This window comes from Leptinotarsa decemlineata, unplaced genomic scaffold (assembly GCF_025532065.1).
Source record: "Leptinotarsa decemlineata unplaced genomic scaffold, Ldec_3_MD MMD2_tig00026369_RagTag_RagTag, whole genome shotgun sequence".
In the NCBI taxonomy this organism is placed as follows: domain Eukaryota; kingdom Metazoa; phylum Arthropoda; class Insecta; order Coleoptera; family Chrysomelidae; genus Leptinotarsa; species Leptinotarsa decemlineata.
In genome coordinates this window covers 935,960-950,367 of record NW_027412709.1, presented here as the reverse complement: position 1 = coordinate 950,367, position 14,408 = coordinate 935,960, and the positions used below count along the sequence as shown (strand labels likewise).

Below are 14,408 nucleotides of genomic sequence, written 5' to 3'. Positions count from 1 at the left end.
GATGGTACTGCAGCCAATTTCAAGATGGCTTCAATTCTGGGAGCAGATTTCAATGTTTCACCAATGAAAACTCATTTTAATCATCCTGTTACGAAGGAAAAGGTATATTTATTTCTAGATCCATGTCATATGATGAAATTGGTAAGAAATTGTTTGGGATCTTATAAGAACTTGCAAGACTCTGATAAAAATCAAGTGAGTTGGGATTATTTTGACAAATTAGTTAACATTCAATATAATGAGGGGTTACATGCTGCAACAAAACTGCGAAAACGTCACATACTGTGGACTAGAGAAAAAATGAAAGTCAAAATCGCCACACAAACGCTAAGTAAAAGTGTAGCAGATTTTCTGATATATCTATGTAAAGATTTATTACTGCCTGAATTCCAAGGAGCGGAAGCAACTGCATTGTTCGCCCGTTACTTCAATGATTTATTCGACATTTTCAATGCAAAAAATAGATTTGCTAAATATAATTATAAAAAACCTTTGTCTCCTGTAACGAGTAAGAAATTTTTCGACTATCTTGACATTATTAAGGAATATATATTGCATCTGTCTACAGGAAAAGTTGAGGTATTGAAATCAAAGAGAAAAACTGGTTTTTTAGGATTTCTCATTTATATAGAGAGCCTCAAAGGCCTTTACAAATCTTATGTCGAATCTGGAAAACTGAAATATATTCTAACTTATAAATTATCCCAGGATCATGTTGAATTGTTCTTTAGAGCAGTTAGAAGTCGTGGGGGATTCAATAACAATCCAACTGCTAGACAATTTGATGCAGCTTATAAAAGGTTGATAGTTCATTCAGAAATAAAAGCTGGAGATACGGGAAATTCTTTGAACTTAGATGCAACCTCGATATTATTTTGTAACAGTGGTCGAGTCACCATCAGTGAGAATGGGGAAGATCTTTCTTCGACTACTGACCAAGCAATATTTGAGAATAAACTGAGTGAAGACATACGAGCGTTGGATTTTCTCCATTCTTCTGCTTGGTGTTTAACAGATTATGTTAATGATATTGTCTGTTATATGGCGGGTTATGTGTCGAGGAGCCTGGAAAATATTGTTTTATGGTTTAGATGTAAGTCACTTTTATTTGATGAAAATGATGAGACTACCTCTACACTGCTTATAAGAAAGGAATATTGAAACCTCACTAAAGCATCAAAGTTGGTAGTAGAAGTTTGTGTTGTTGCTGAAAAGTATTTTAGATTTTTTCATAAAACTAACAACATATTCAGTAATAGAATAAAAAACCTAATGAATGTTTTGGTGAATAATACTCTGAAAAACATGCCATCAAAAATAATATGATTATTTTCGTGATCACTTGTATGATGAAGATGCCATTGGTGGTCATTCATTGCAGCTAGGGAAACTGATTTTAAATAAATATTTCAACATTAGAATTCATCATGAAACATCCTCTAAATTAGATTCATCAACAAAACGAGTTAGGAGTATATTGACAAAAACTGTTTTGTTTCGAAATCAATAAAACTCTTAGAAACTTCGGAGAAGATTAAAACCCAAACACCAAACTGGAATCACTAGCACTCGACGCCCGTTTCACTAACCAAGTTAGCGCTAACTTGGTTAGCGAAACGTATGTAGAGTGCGAGATTCCAGTTTGGTGTTTGGGTTTTCATCTTCTTTGAAGTTTCTGATTTCTAACAACTATTTCTGAAAAATATTTCCATTCATATTATCGAGTGGGTTATTTATCAAAGTTATTGGGTAGTTGTTTCAATATGATTATATAATACTATATAATTGTAAAAGGTTAATTTTTAATTGACTAGTTTCAATTGTGAACCGACACTATTTTTCATATAATATTATTCGGTATGGATTCATGGATATATTTATATTTGGTTCCTTTTCAAATTGTAATAATTTTTTTATTGTTGTTATTGTTGTTTATTTTGTATTGTTTTATTTGTTTCATTACAGTTATTCTTTAAACTCAAATTGTTTAATTTACAATCCTACCTCAGAACAAGAAAAAAATACCATCTGAGATGCAAACAAAGACTTCCTCTTCGTGCAGGAAGCGGAATTCAAGCTTTTTCGAAAGCCTCATGAAGTTGATATAGTTGCAAAATATATCTGGTGATAGCACAAAAATAATAGTTGATGTAAAATCTAACAATGAGTTTTGATTTCAAAGAGAGGCAATGACACTTTTGATGATTTTCGTTGTTAGAGAGAGAAGGTCTGCTATGACAAAATAATGGTGGGTTAAAGAAAATTAGACAGTCAAATTGTAAATTCAATCAAAAGGTGAATATTATCTTACTAATTACTTTAGTAACCCGTCTACTCTTAAAATTATAAAGAAATACCTTTTTGTGATGTCATTTTGTACCTTCAATATGATAGAACTAGAATAGATCAAAATACTCAATTCAAAACATTGTTCCTTCTTCCTCTTTTTTTATTTATCAATTTTCAACAGTTCTTTAAAAGAACCGACTTTTTCGAGTAATTATATTTATTTCGAATACAATGAAGTTTTCCTGTAATTGATATCGGAAATATCTATAATCTCTAACAATAATTGATGAATAGATCTCTGAAGTTTTTATAAGTATATAACATTTTGCATATTTTCGTTTACATTGCCCATATTGAATTTATTGCGTGCACCACTGTCGTTGGAGGGTATGTCACAGTCTATCGCAAGATTCCTCCTTCCCCGTAACCCGCTCGCCACCGAACCGAGCGAGTTCAAAACATTCTGTGTTGAAGGTATTGGTTTGCCGAGTCCATTTATTTTTCTACGTCCATGAGCATCACTTCTGGAAATCGTAGCATTATCTGATACAAAAACAGATGTATAACTATTTACAAAGAAAGTTCATGGCATCGGCATACTTTAAGAAACAATGATTGTCAAAAGTACCTGCGTATTGGTGTGTAGTCGTTATCCGAGTTATTTCTGGACTCATCCTATAGTTGAAGTACTGCTTTCTGTAGATTATGGCGTACTCCATTGAAAGTTTCGCAACTTTCAATTGAAGTTCGATTTTCTTATTCAGTCTCTCCCATTCAACATATTTTCTGGCCAATTGTTTGATTTTTATGATTCCTAGTTAGGTCCATTTGAATTCTTTCAGAAAATGGGATTGCAGATCTTGTCAAATCATTACACGATTTGTTTTGAACAACATACCACTGTCAAGTGTCAAATTAAATTATTTTAGAACATGGGGTTGCAGATCTTCAGAAATCATTACACGATTCATTCTCAACAACATACCGTTTAAAACTGACTTTTTCATTGATAACCATTCCCGAAGATTCACTTCGCTTCCTATTTTAGGAGCAACTTACTTACTAAATTTGGGATGCATTAAATTTGTTCTCGAAAGTCTAGAGAACTGCTAAAGAATTTATTCGAAAGAGGTGACAGAATCGATGACTACTGATTGACAAAATGAAGGGGTATCATTATCAGTTTTTCTGAGATCATATTCAGTCTCCCTCAAAGTGCATCGTGTTCTTGTGGTACACTACGTAGTTTTTTTTTCTAATAGGATTCTGTTGAATCGACTGTTTTATTAGGTTTGAGGATATGATCTGTGCGATGTAAAATTTGAAAGAGATTGTAGTTGTTCTTGAAGAGATGAACAGTTTTAGTTAACTGAAGTCCGTTTATGATATCGAGAAAATTTGGCACTTGACGCGAAGTCGAACTTGGGTTGAACATTACATTGATTCTGAATTCTGTGAAACAGATTCGACCTATTCCATGAGCAGATACAGTTCGGCATGCTGTTACACAAGATCCTAAAATCTTCAAACCTGTGGTTTGAAAGCCCATAATTTCAATGTGTGGAACTTTAAAATTCTTGTTTTCATGGAAAATGGGTTCAATGAATTAATATTAAGCTGCTCGCTTATCTTGAATAAGTGAAATACTTTATTTGAAAAACGTTTTTCCATATCATAATATTTTTTCCAATCCACTTCTCTAATATAGGATAATACAGCAAATGAATAAAAACAAGGTCATGTAGTAAACGAAAAACAAATAATAGTTAATTTATATAAAATGTCTTGATATTGATATTGATCAAAGTACGAAGGCATCATTTAAAAAATGTGATATCAAGCTTAACACCATAATCTTAGAACCCTTGCAAAAAATGTATTAGAGTTTGTGGTTCATTTGCTCACCTTAGTAAACTCACTCGTAAGGTCCCTTCAACAATCCAAAAATCAATGTTCAAACTTTTTACTTAGGACGGTCCTAACCGCAATAAAGTAGGAGTTCATTTAAGTTTTCCAGCATTGGCAAATTAGATTCGATACAGTATTCATGAAGCTACACACTAAATCAATTACCAAAACGTGAAGTATTACTGGGTTTGACCGTAATAAAATTAGACGCATAAAAGTTTCTCCGGTGCGGCAAAACCAGCATTAAGAACCACTGGTCAGCAGCTAACACGCACCTTGAAGGCAGTATTAGAAAGAAAAAGATCTTTAAACGTTCCTCTTGAAATTATATGTGTTTATTATGCGCTATTAGTCGAAACGTTCGTTATTCGTTCGAAATGGTTTTTTCGTAAATTAGTACTGAAGGCTTTAAGAGTAATTGATGGTATCGTTTTTCGAAGCTGTGGTTATTATCACTCCATATGGTACACTTACATTTATTTAGTAGTCGCAAATTTTCTCAACATTTCAGCTGCCATAGTATTACATGCTAATTAACACCCAGTTTGAGTGATATATGCTCATGTCGGCCCATTGACGTCTATGGTATATGTTACAGGTCATAAAAAGAGTGGAATACTCTTGAAAGAAAATAACACGTGATGGAAACGTGTTCCACCATTACTTAAAATGGAGTGTTGTTTTTAACTTTGTTGAAAATATCATTATTTTGATGATTTAAACTTTGGTTATTATTAAAAAAACAAAAACTGAGCGATGAAAATCTGTTGAGAGTTATGACAGAATATATTTCGAAACATCTATTTTTTGAACAAGATAAAATATGAATTTTCATCGCTACGAGCATTCCCTACTGAGATGATAAAAAAATTGCAGGGAATTTTAGCGCAAAATAACGAATTTTGAATTCTGGTCATACGATTGAAGCAAAATGAAAACCTAAATAAATTGAAATTGTGTGAAACCTCTTTATCCCTTCCTCTCATAGCGTCCCCAAACATGGATATTGACTTCTTATGGCATTTATTCATATTTATGATAAATCAAATTGATGAATCAGTTGTGAAAGGATTTGAAAACAAACTTGCTCAAGGAGAGTGCTACCTATTTTTTGTCAAATTATAAATTCATATCTGGACAAATCTCGTGTTGCAGTGTTCGTGATGAATTCATCTTGAGGCCAAATAATTCAAATTCAACGAAGTGAACTTTTTGAAGTTTATATAAACGTTGAATAAACTCGAATGTCTTCAGAAACATCACCAAAATCGACGTTTTTTTCCAAATTTTTGTCAGCAGGAACATGAGCGGGACAAAATTATATATAATGTTTGAATAATATTTATATATGTGATGGAATCGGCCGATACTTGATGAAAATACATGGAAATACGTATTCCAGAATCACTGTGAGATCTTTACTTAACAGTTTTCCAAAAACGCAACACATGTTTCGCTATACAGTAGCTATTGAACAAGCTATTTCATAGCGAAACACGTGTTGCATTTTTTAAAAACTATTTAGTGAAAATTTCACAATGAAGTGTTTCTTGATATGCATATAATTATATAAAAATTTTTTTGATAAGATTCTCTGTATATGAATCAGTACATATATTTACGTAATAACTATGGCCCCAGCGTTAAAGTTATTTTTGATAGATATAACAATGATTGAACTAATTCATCGGTGAGAAATCGTAGATATGCTACAGTCGATCATCTGATGAGAATACATGTCTCCTAATAAAACTGAAAGGAAATCAAGTTGTCTGTGGTTGTCATGGACACTGATAAATCAATTCAGAATGAGTTCTGCCAAGAAAATCTGATAATTTTATTTACTGATCTTCGGAATCAGTTATTTCCAATAAAACAAATATAACTGTGTCGAAGCTATTTTTATTTAACAAATTTCGATATTAAAGATCGAGTCTTTGGCAATAATGTATCGACGAAATGAGTAGACGGCCTCTCAGTGACGATAAAGTTTTTCGTTTGATTGAAGGCTTTTCTCATATGAAATATGTATCGTATGGAAATGCTTATTTGACGATCAAGATAACTTTGCTACTAGTATGAGTAGAATGAATTTTTTGAACAAAGAAAGAATAGTAAATGGTGAATGAATCGGGAGGTCAATAGAAAAAAAATTGTGATCCGTCACGGGACGCTTGGAAGATGTGAAACATCAATAACGATATTTTGTGACCCCTGTGATGATTATTGGTTACTGAAATATTTATGTAATTGAAATATGCATGAAAAAAAATCAATTCCAAAATAGTGTGCACGAAATTCTCAGAAAAAATCAACTATCTTGCAGTTTTCCTTCTCGATTTCATCTCAATTATAAAATTTTCTGACAGATGCCTAGGAAGATATGAAATATGTCTAAGTTGATAATTGATTCTGAACAAAATTCATTCTTGATGACGGAAATCGGAGTTTTCTATAGAACTTCCTGGTACAATTTCTCAGTTTTTTTTTTTGAAAACTAAGTTACTGATGAAAAGCACATCTTTTGTCAAAAATACATTGAAATCACGTAGAAACTTATCGGAGTTCATTAGAAATTTACTTTGTCTACACCTGATATAAAATTCTCCAATACAATCTTTATTTTTTTCAGACTGTTCATTGACTTTTGAATACCGATAAATCAAAATGTGTGACTGTTTTTCTCTGTTTGCACAAAAAAAATGTCACGGAAACCTTCAATAAGTCATCAGATTATGTTCACAAAATGCTTATTCCGTGTTAGGAATCACACGTTAAAAGGTAAGACCTCGTTAGTCCTTAGCTCGCACAAGTTTCTCAACTTCTGAGAGTTGTCGTTCGTATGGGGGCGACAGCTGATTAACGGAAAAACAGATTTTAAACAGATTTTTTATGAGCGTGCCATCCGATTTGAGGCAACCTGGTTTTTATAATTGTCAATGTCGATCTTGATTTTTTTCAGCAAATTTCTTATATGAAATGAATCAATTTCAATATTTCTAAAAACGGACGATGTTATAGGTTGGTTCACTGAAGTATGTATACAAATTTCATCATATATTTGACTGAATAGAAAATATTAAGGCGTCTAAGATATACATTTCATCTTGAATTTTAGATAATTCATCAACTATTAAAAAAAAATTCAAAAGAGTTCCGTAGAATAAACTACAATTAAAATATTTAAGTGAAGTGGAATTGAAATAATAACGTAATTACCGATTGCTATACATCCTTCAATGAGTTTGTGAAAGTGCCAGACAGTAATAATGATAAAATTGACATAAATATAACGTTGAATACTGAGAAGGAAGTTTTTTCTTTCAGCCTGATCTTCCATTCTTTCAAGGTTCAACAAACGTTCGATTTTTCCCTTCAATTTCATGAAATTTAGTACTGCTATCTTTGAGGTGTGTTATTTTACATACCTGAAAATATAGATGCATATATGAATGAACTACACATATATTGAAAAAATATGTTTGAAATCGAATTAATGAATCATTCCAGAAATTCTATTGGAGCTAAAAATGTTCAATGATGTAATATCTTCAACACCAAATTCATATACACAAATCTTCGAGTAAACATTCTAAATATTTTTAATACTCACCAAATTGAACAGCTTGCATTAACGCTAAATGTTCCACAATAGTTCGAGTTGTTATTATTCAACCACCCACGCGCTTATCAGTAAAAGAGTTCACCCAAAGGGTAAACAACAGACAGATGTAGATGAAATTGGAGGATTCATTCGCAAAATTGTAAGAAATACTATATTTTGTGGAAAAACACAGATGTTTCTCTTCAGGTAACGAAAGGGTGCATATGGTACAAGGCAGATGCTGATGTTTCTAGTGACCACGGAACTTTTCCTTTCTATATATGTTCAGATTATAGATAGGAGAAAATTATTCATCGATTTTAAAATCGGGAAGAAATAAATTGGACTTATTTCTTGAACAGTGTTTGTGACTATTTCACTCATTGGTGATTCATAAAAGAAGAATTGACTTGACTTGAATTATTAATTGCTTGTTGATATTTCCAAGAAAGTTTATTTTTGAAGTGGGATTCATTTCAATTTTTTTTTGTAATCAATATTTTTATGGAATGACTTTTAGTACATAGAAAATGATGCCCACAATACCATTTCGATTAGTTTCGGAGATAGTCGGAAAGAACCAAAATTCACCAGTTTTTGTGAATTTTCACTGACGTTATTTGAAGCGATATTAAATAACGAGGAACACTTCGTTGTTGCCTCTTTTCAAGCGGTGCAAGATAGCATCTACAGAATCTCAATCCAAAATTTCTTTTTTGAGAAACACATAATTAAAATATCCTAAATTTTGAAACGTAGATTAACTGAACTCTATAATGAAAAACTTTTTCCTTATATAACCGAATTTGTATCTTTTATGGTTTCCAATGTTACACTCTTAGATGACATTTTTGTTTCTGTTTATAAAACACGGTAACCTTTTTTTTTGTAGAATATGAAGAGCAAAGGGCCCAGAAATAATCCTGGCGAACACCTACACAATGATTGGTTCATAAGATTTGATGAGATCATTTTCTTTCCGGTTATATAAAGTACTACTTCGTCAATTTATTGTGAATTCTTTGATTTTTGAGTTTGTGTATTATCATTTGGTAGTTGATACAGTTGGTGAGTCCAGTTCAACCAGAACTATTACTGAATTGTATTTCGAATGATATTATTCATTTCTTTAACTCTTGCTGAGTGGCGATTTTGCTCTATTCTCTATACTATTAGGTAAAGGGCCATGAATCGTCATTAGATGGCAGTTTATAGACTCACAAACTCCATCGTATGCCATATGTGATGTGATGTGACTCACATCAGTGCACGACAAATGGGAAAAATCGAAAAGTCTTAATAACTGTGTCTCTTTAAGAGAAAACTGATGTCTACTCTATGAATTGAAAACCCGAAATATATGACCCCAAATGAGAAACTTCATTTATGTAGGTCTCCACCTTCGTATTCATAAGTTTGACAACGTCAAAAATTTCTATTATCTCCTATGATGAATTCCTAAAGTTTGCACCGCTGTTCATTCAATTATCTCTCCAGCCAACTTACCTATAAACTCTCTACTAAATCACGTTTTTAGACTTCAAATATATTAGTTAGTTTTTATACTTGATTCTTGGATAAAACCCGAAACCGGTCGTAAAAACAAAATAACTGGTGGAAATTAGACAGAAGTGTTGCCATTCATTTCATTAAAGTCTTCCCTATACGTTATTTTACAGTTTGGATTGGTACTCGTATCTATTGAGTAAGAGTGAGTAAAAGCTAATGACTGCTTTTAGTGTCCGACCGAAATTTCAGTTTCGGTTTCGGTCGAGTTTCGGCAAAAAAACGGGTTTCGGTTTAGTTTCGGTTTCGGCGGCAAACCTGCCGAAACTACGACCGAAACCGAAACAGCATTCCGGAGTTCCCGCGCTGTGATCGGTAATGTTCGGCGCGTTGAATTTAATACAAGCGACGAAAATATTTTGCCGCGTCCACGAGCCTAATCATGTCGTGACTCAGTTTGTTATTCACTTTGTTTATTACAAAAATATTAAGTACCTATTGTGATATTAGGTAACAACCTAAATAAGTAATTTTATGTTTAATATTTTTGAAAAACCATCAATAATATTCAACACCCACTCAAATAAACACCTCACCAATTTTAAGTATTTTTTAGATGCAATTAATATGTTTTTTCAAATAAGGGTTTGTTATGTTAATTATCAAAAAGTAAAAATGTCGAAGACTGCATAACGTTGTGATTTAAAAATAAAAAAATAAAGACTGACTGATTATAATAACGTTCTCTTTATTTTTCCCTCAAAACATAATCCTTGTAAGGAAGTTTCGGTTTTGGCCGAAACTGAGACCGTTGCCGAATTTCGTTTTCGGTTTCGGTCGTAAAAACCAGTTTCGGTCGGACACTAGCTGCTCTACCTCAGTCTTCTGTACTATTTCAGGATAAGAGGTGGCAAAACAATAGAGTTCTCCCAACTATCGAACATTCCTTGAAAGTTTTCTCAATGAAAGTACACATGTAGAGATCTCTTCTGTAAATTCACAAAGTATGATATCGCCAAATCTTTATCTTCATTAGTGTTATTGAATGTCACATTCTTTCTGCTGAACTGGTATTCTAACAATCCCAGAGTTGAGATTCGTGAAAAGTTTTACCGTAGTCAAAGAATCGATAGCAACAATTAAATCTATTATTTAATTTCTGTCATCTCCTGATGATGCTAACTTGCTTAGCGGAACGCGCGTCAAGAGAAGTTTTTTTTTTCTGTGACGGAAAAAAAAATTAAATCTTGAATACGCGGTTTCATGAATTTTATGCGATTTAGCTAGCAATCATTTTTGTGACGCTAATTTCGCTGCTCTAACTCCGGTGGAGTCAGAGAAAACTCGGAATTAGACATTTTTCAAAATAACTACTGATCACTAAGTTCGCAATTTTTAAATCAAATCACAGAATTGAATTGACAGATATTTGATTTTCTATTGATTGGTTTCCTAGCAACGCTATAAGTACAACAGCCTACCTGTTTAAAAATTCAAATTTTGCATCGATAATTTTCTGACTTTAGCATATTGTAATAATATGTTTTTTTTCAATATTAAATCGTCGTTTTTTCCGTCACAGAAAAATATTAGATTTTCGCTCTCTCGAGCTATATTCTGGAATAATTCCCAATAGTTTTGAAAACGGATAAAAAAATCATTTGCTATTTGAACTCTTTTTACGTGGCTCTATATTCTCGTGAAACTTTCAAATTATGTGTTTTCATTGACACCAATGCCAAAATTTTTGCCGTAATCATAATGAAATTCATTTATATGGCTAATTGGAATATATTCATTGAATCAATACAAATATACAATACAATTTCAAATATAAAGGTAGTCTCTACAACCCTTTCGGTAGATCTTATAATCAAGTTCACCCTTACTGAAATGAAACATGGTATGAATTATACCGCTATATTCTTTTTTAATTGTGGTTATATGTTTTGATTTTTGTAATAAAAAACAGAAAAACATTTTTGATCGGTGGATGCGATTGTTTTTTACACGGGTTTCAGATGTAGCGATTATACGAAGGATCCTCCCATAACGAAAACACTATTACCTGTTACTATATCGCCCATCTCATACTTAGGGCTATTTTCTTATAAGTAAATAAAGACAACTGAATTAACTTCAAATATTTAATGGTATATAAATAAATATATTCATAAATCACATATTATCCAGGGTCATATTGAGGCTTAGAATAAAGAAGAAATTTTCTTACGTAAATCAAATGTAAAGCTATACAAAAATTAGAATTGGAAGATCAGAAATAATGTCATCGAATTCATGTTTTATAGTTTTTTCAAATGACATAATGATATTCATTCTGTCTTAATATTAGTTCAGAAGATTTTGACGAATATCATTAGTATTTTTTTGAGATGAAGGTTCACCTCAGTGACAATCTAATTATTTGTTTTGAAATATTGGTTCAATCGTGTCAGAAATTGTGTAATACTGAGAAGATAATTGATATTACTTTGAACGGATATATTGTTTTGATTATAATAATAGTAAAAATATGGGATAATTTTTCTTACTTTATTCTGGGTGTTCAACCTTCCATAGTCTCTCACATTACAAGCTTCAAAGATTCATCGAACTTCATTAGTATTTTTCCGAGGTGAAGGTTTCATATTTGTGACAATCTAATTGTGTAACAAAATGTGTCCTTCATATTAGGATAATCGATATTGCTTCAAACGCATATGATTTAATTATAAAAATAGTAAAAACGTAAGGTATATTCCTTATTGTCTTTTGATTGTTTACTCATTCATTATCTGAAAAATGTACGGAAGAAAATCAATGGAGAATTTGTTGAAGTGTGATAAAGGGCAAACTGAAAAGTTTACCGCAAAAAATTACTGCGTAATATAAACCACAGAAGAGTGCAATTAGTAAGTAATTTGTCGTTAGGGGTTCAATTGATGAGTTTGTTCATATATGCATATTGATTTTGACCCTATCCACTGTATTCATTCACATTAGATTGAACAATTTTTGTGTATATTTCTTTCCATGACACATTGGTTTGAAACTATAAAACACAGCAGTTACTCATGCAAATTTGTTTTTGATATCTATTATGACACATTCTTCTTTGTGTTATACTTGGACTCATACCTAGCTCTCATCCCATTTACATCACAGCTTGGCTGATTGAAACAACGTTATTCAATACCGAAATATAATTAGGGTGTATATATATGCAGAATTGAAACAGGGACCTCTGATATACAGATATAAACAACACTTTACTGTGAGATTTCTTTATAACAGTTCACAAAGTGAAGAATATTACTGGAGTTTGATCTCAACACGAAACCGTTATTTTCAACACCTCGACACGGGTTAATCTTCCTCTTGAAGATGATCACTTAGTGATTGAAACACGTGTCGAGGTGATGAAAATAACGGTTTGGAAAAAACTCCAGTAATATTCATTACTACACCAAAGATTCTAAACAGGGTATCACAAGTTTGTGATACCCTGTGTTCATTCATACAAAAAAAGAAAATAGTTTTTTCTGAGTAACAGTTGTCATCTACATACAAATTGTAACCCTCACAACAATTTGGTAGTTCTGAGACCATTCTCCAAAGAGAATGAATAACAGTTAATTTTTTAGGAAGAGTTGTCGCAGTTCTGGGGTGAACAAAAATTGTGTTAGAATAATTTCACCATAGGGACTTCCAATATTTCTCATTTCCTTAACATTTTCTTTGATTCAACTGCTATCATGCAATGAAACTTATTGATTATCCATAGTTTTTTACATACTAACAAAGATGATATCATGGAAACACAGTCGCTGTGATAATTTACTAATTCACCTGATTAAAATATACTAATGATACTAGTATTTTGAAACCAATAATTATTTAATCGAGGAGTTACTTGAAATTGAAGCTATGGGAAATACCCGTTGATTTGAGGCGCGATCTCCAGAATGGCTAGTCCGTTACTGGTGTTAGAGAGTGAAAATGGTATCCAGCGGCTACATGAAACCAAGAAACAAGATATTGAAATAACGAGTAACAACAGTGATGTTTGTTTTAACAGTTTTCGGCGCCTGAGGCGTTGAAGGCGTTGTTGCGATAATCACTTGTTTGGCGTACTAAATCACGAAGGGAGTCAAAGAATTTATGCGCTCATATCAGACCACCTTATTTCATTCTTGAGAAGTATAAATTGGAAAATGACCACGAGTTATTAGTTTCCAAAGTTTTTCCTGAACCAGAGTGATCCAGATCGAATAAATGCCTTTTGAGTATATTATATCTTTTTGCATTTCATTAGTTCGGAATTCCATTGTCTAATATGATATAAAATGATTTGAACTCCCTGAGAGAATCAATAATATTAAAAAAGATTAGCTGAAAAATAACAATTATATTAAGCGAAAATAACTGAGCTTACATTGAAATTAAATACAAGCAACAATTGAAAATTGAACAATTAACAAGGAATGAAAATTACAAGATTTCAAGCTAAGTTGGTTCACGACGTTTCGAAACGTCGTGGAGTAACTTGGCTTAAAATCTTTCAATGTTGATTTTCATTTCTTGTTATTTGTTCAATTATGAATTGTTGCTTGTATTTCATTTCATTGTAATTTCAGTTATTTTGCTTAATGAAGTTGTTATTTTTTTCAGCTCATCTTTTTAATTGTAGGTATTCATTCTTTCAACATTCTTCAAACAAATAAATTTTGATTGAAAGATATTCGGTGGATTTGTAGCAGGATATGAAATAGAAAAACTGATTAATTTTCTGCCACATTTATCAATACAAATCATTGGCTCGATTGATCAGATCATTCAATAGAACTAGCCGATACAAATCCTTATTATATGTTTCTAATACAACCAATTGTAGGTTTTATGTGATTCGTGCTCTGTAATATGTGAAACATATTATTCACTCCTACAATAAAATACACGTTCGTTGATCCATTTAAGGAGTCCTTGTTTTCCAAGTTTCTAAAAAATCATTCTTCTTTCAGACATATATTGGAAAATCAAACTCGTGTTTTAACGTATTATACTGTATGTGTAGTAGTTTCAGTTTATTCAAATCATTGAG

The 14,408-nt window shown here is 32.0% G+C and overlaps 1 long non-coding RNA gene across 1 annotated transcript; it reads right to left on the bottom strand.

The window, feature by feature from the left end:
- Nucleotides 1-2,436: 2,436 nt before the first annotated feature.
- LOC111510306 (uncharacterized) lies at nucleotides 2,437-3,426 on the bottom strand. The gene is made up of 3 exons (XR_012468015.1): nucleotides 3,275-3,426; nucleotides 2,918-3,189; nucleotides 2,437-2,832 (listed from the first exon to the last, which is right to left on the bottom strand). It is a non-coding gene; the product is annotated as an uncharacterized lncRNA (long non-coding RNA).
- Nucleotides 3,427-14,408: the final 10,982 nt, after the last annotated feature.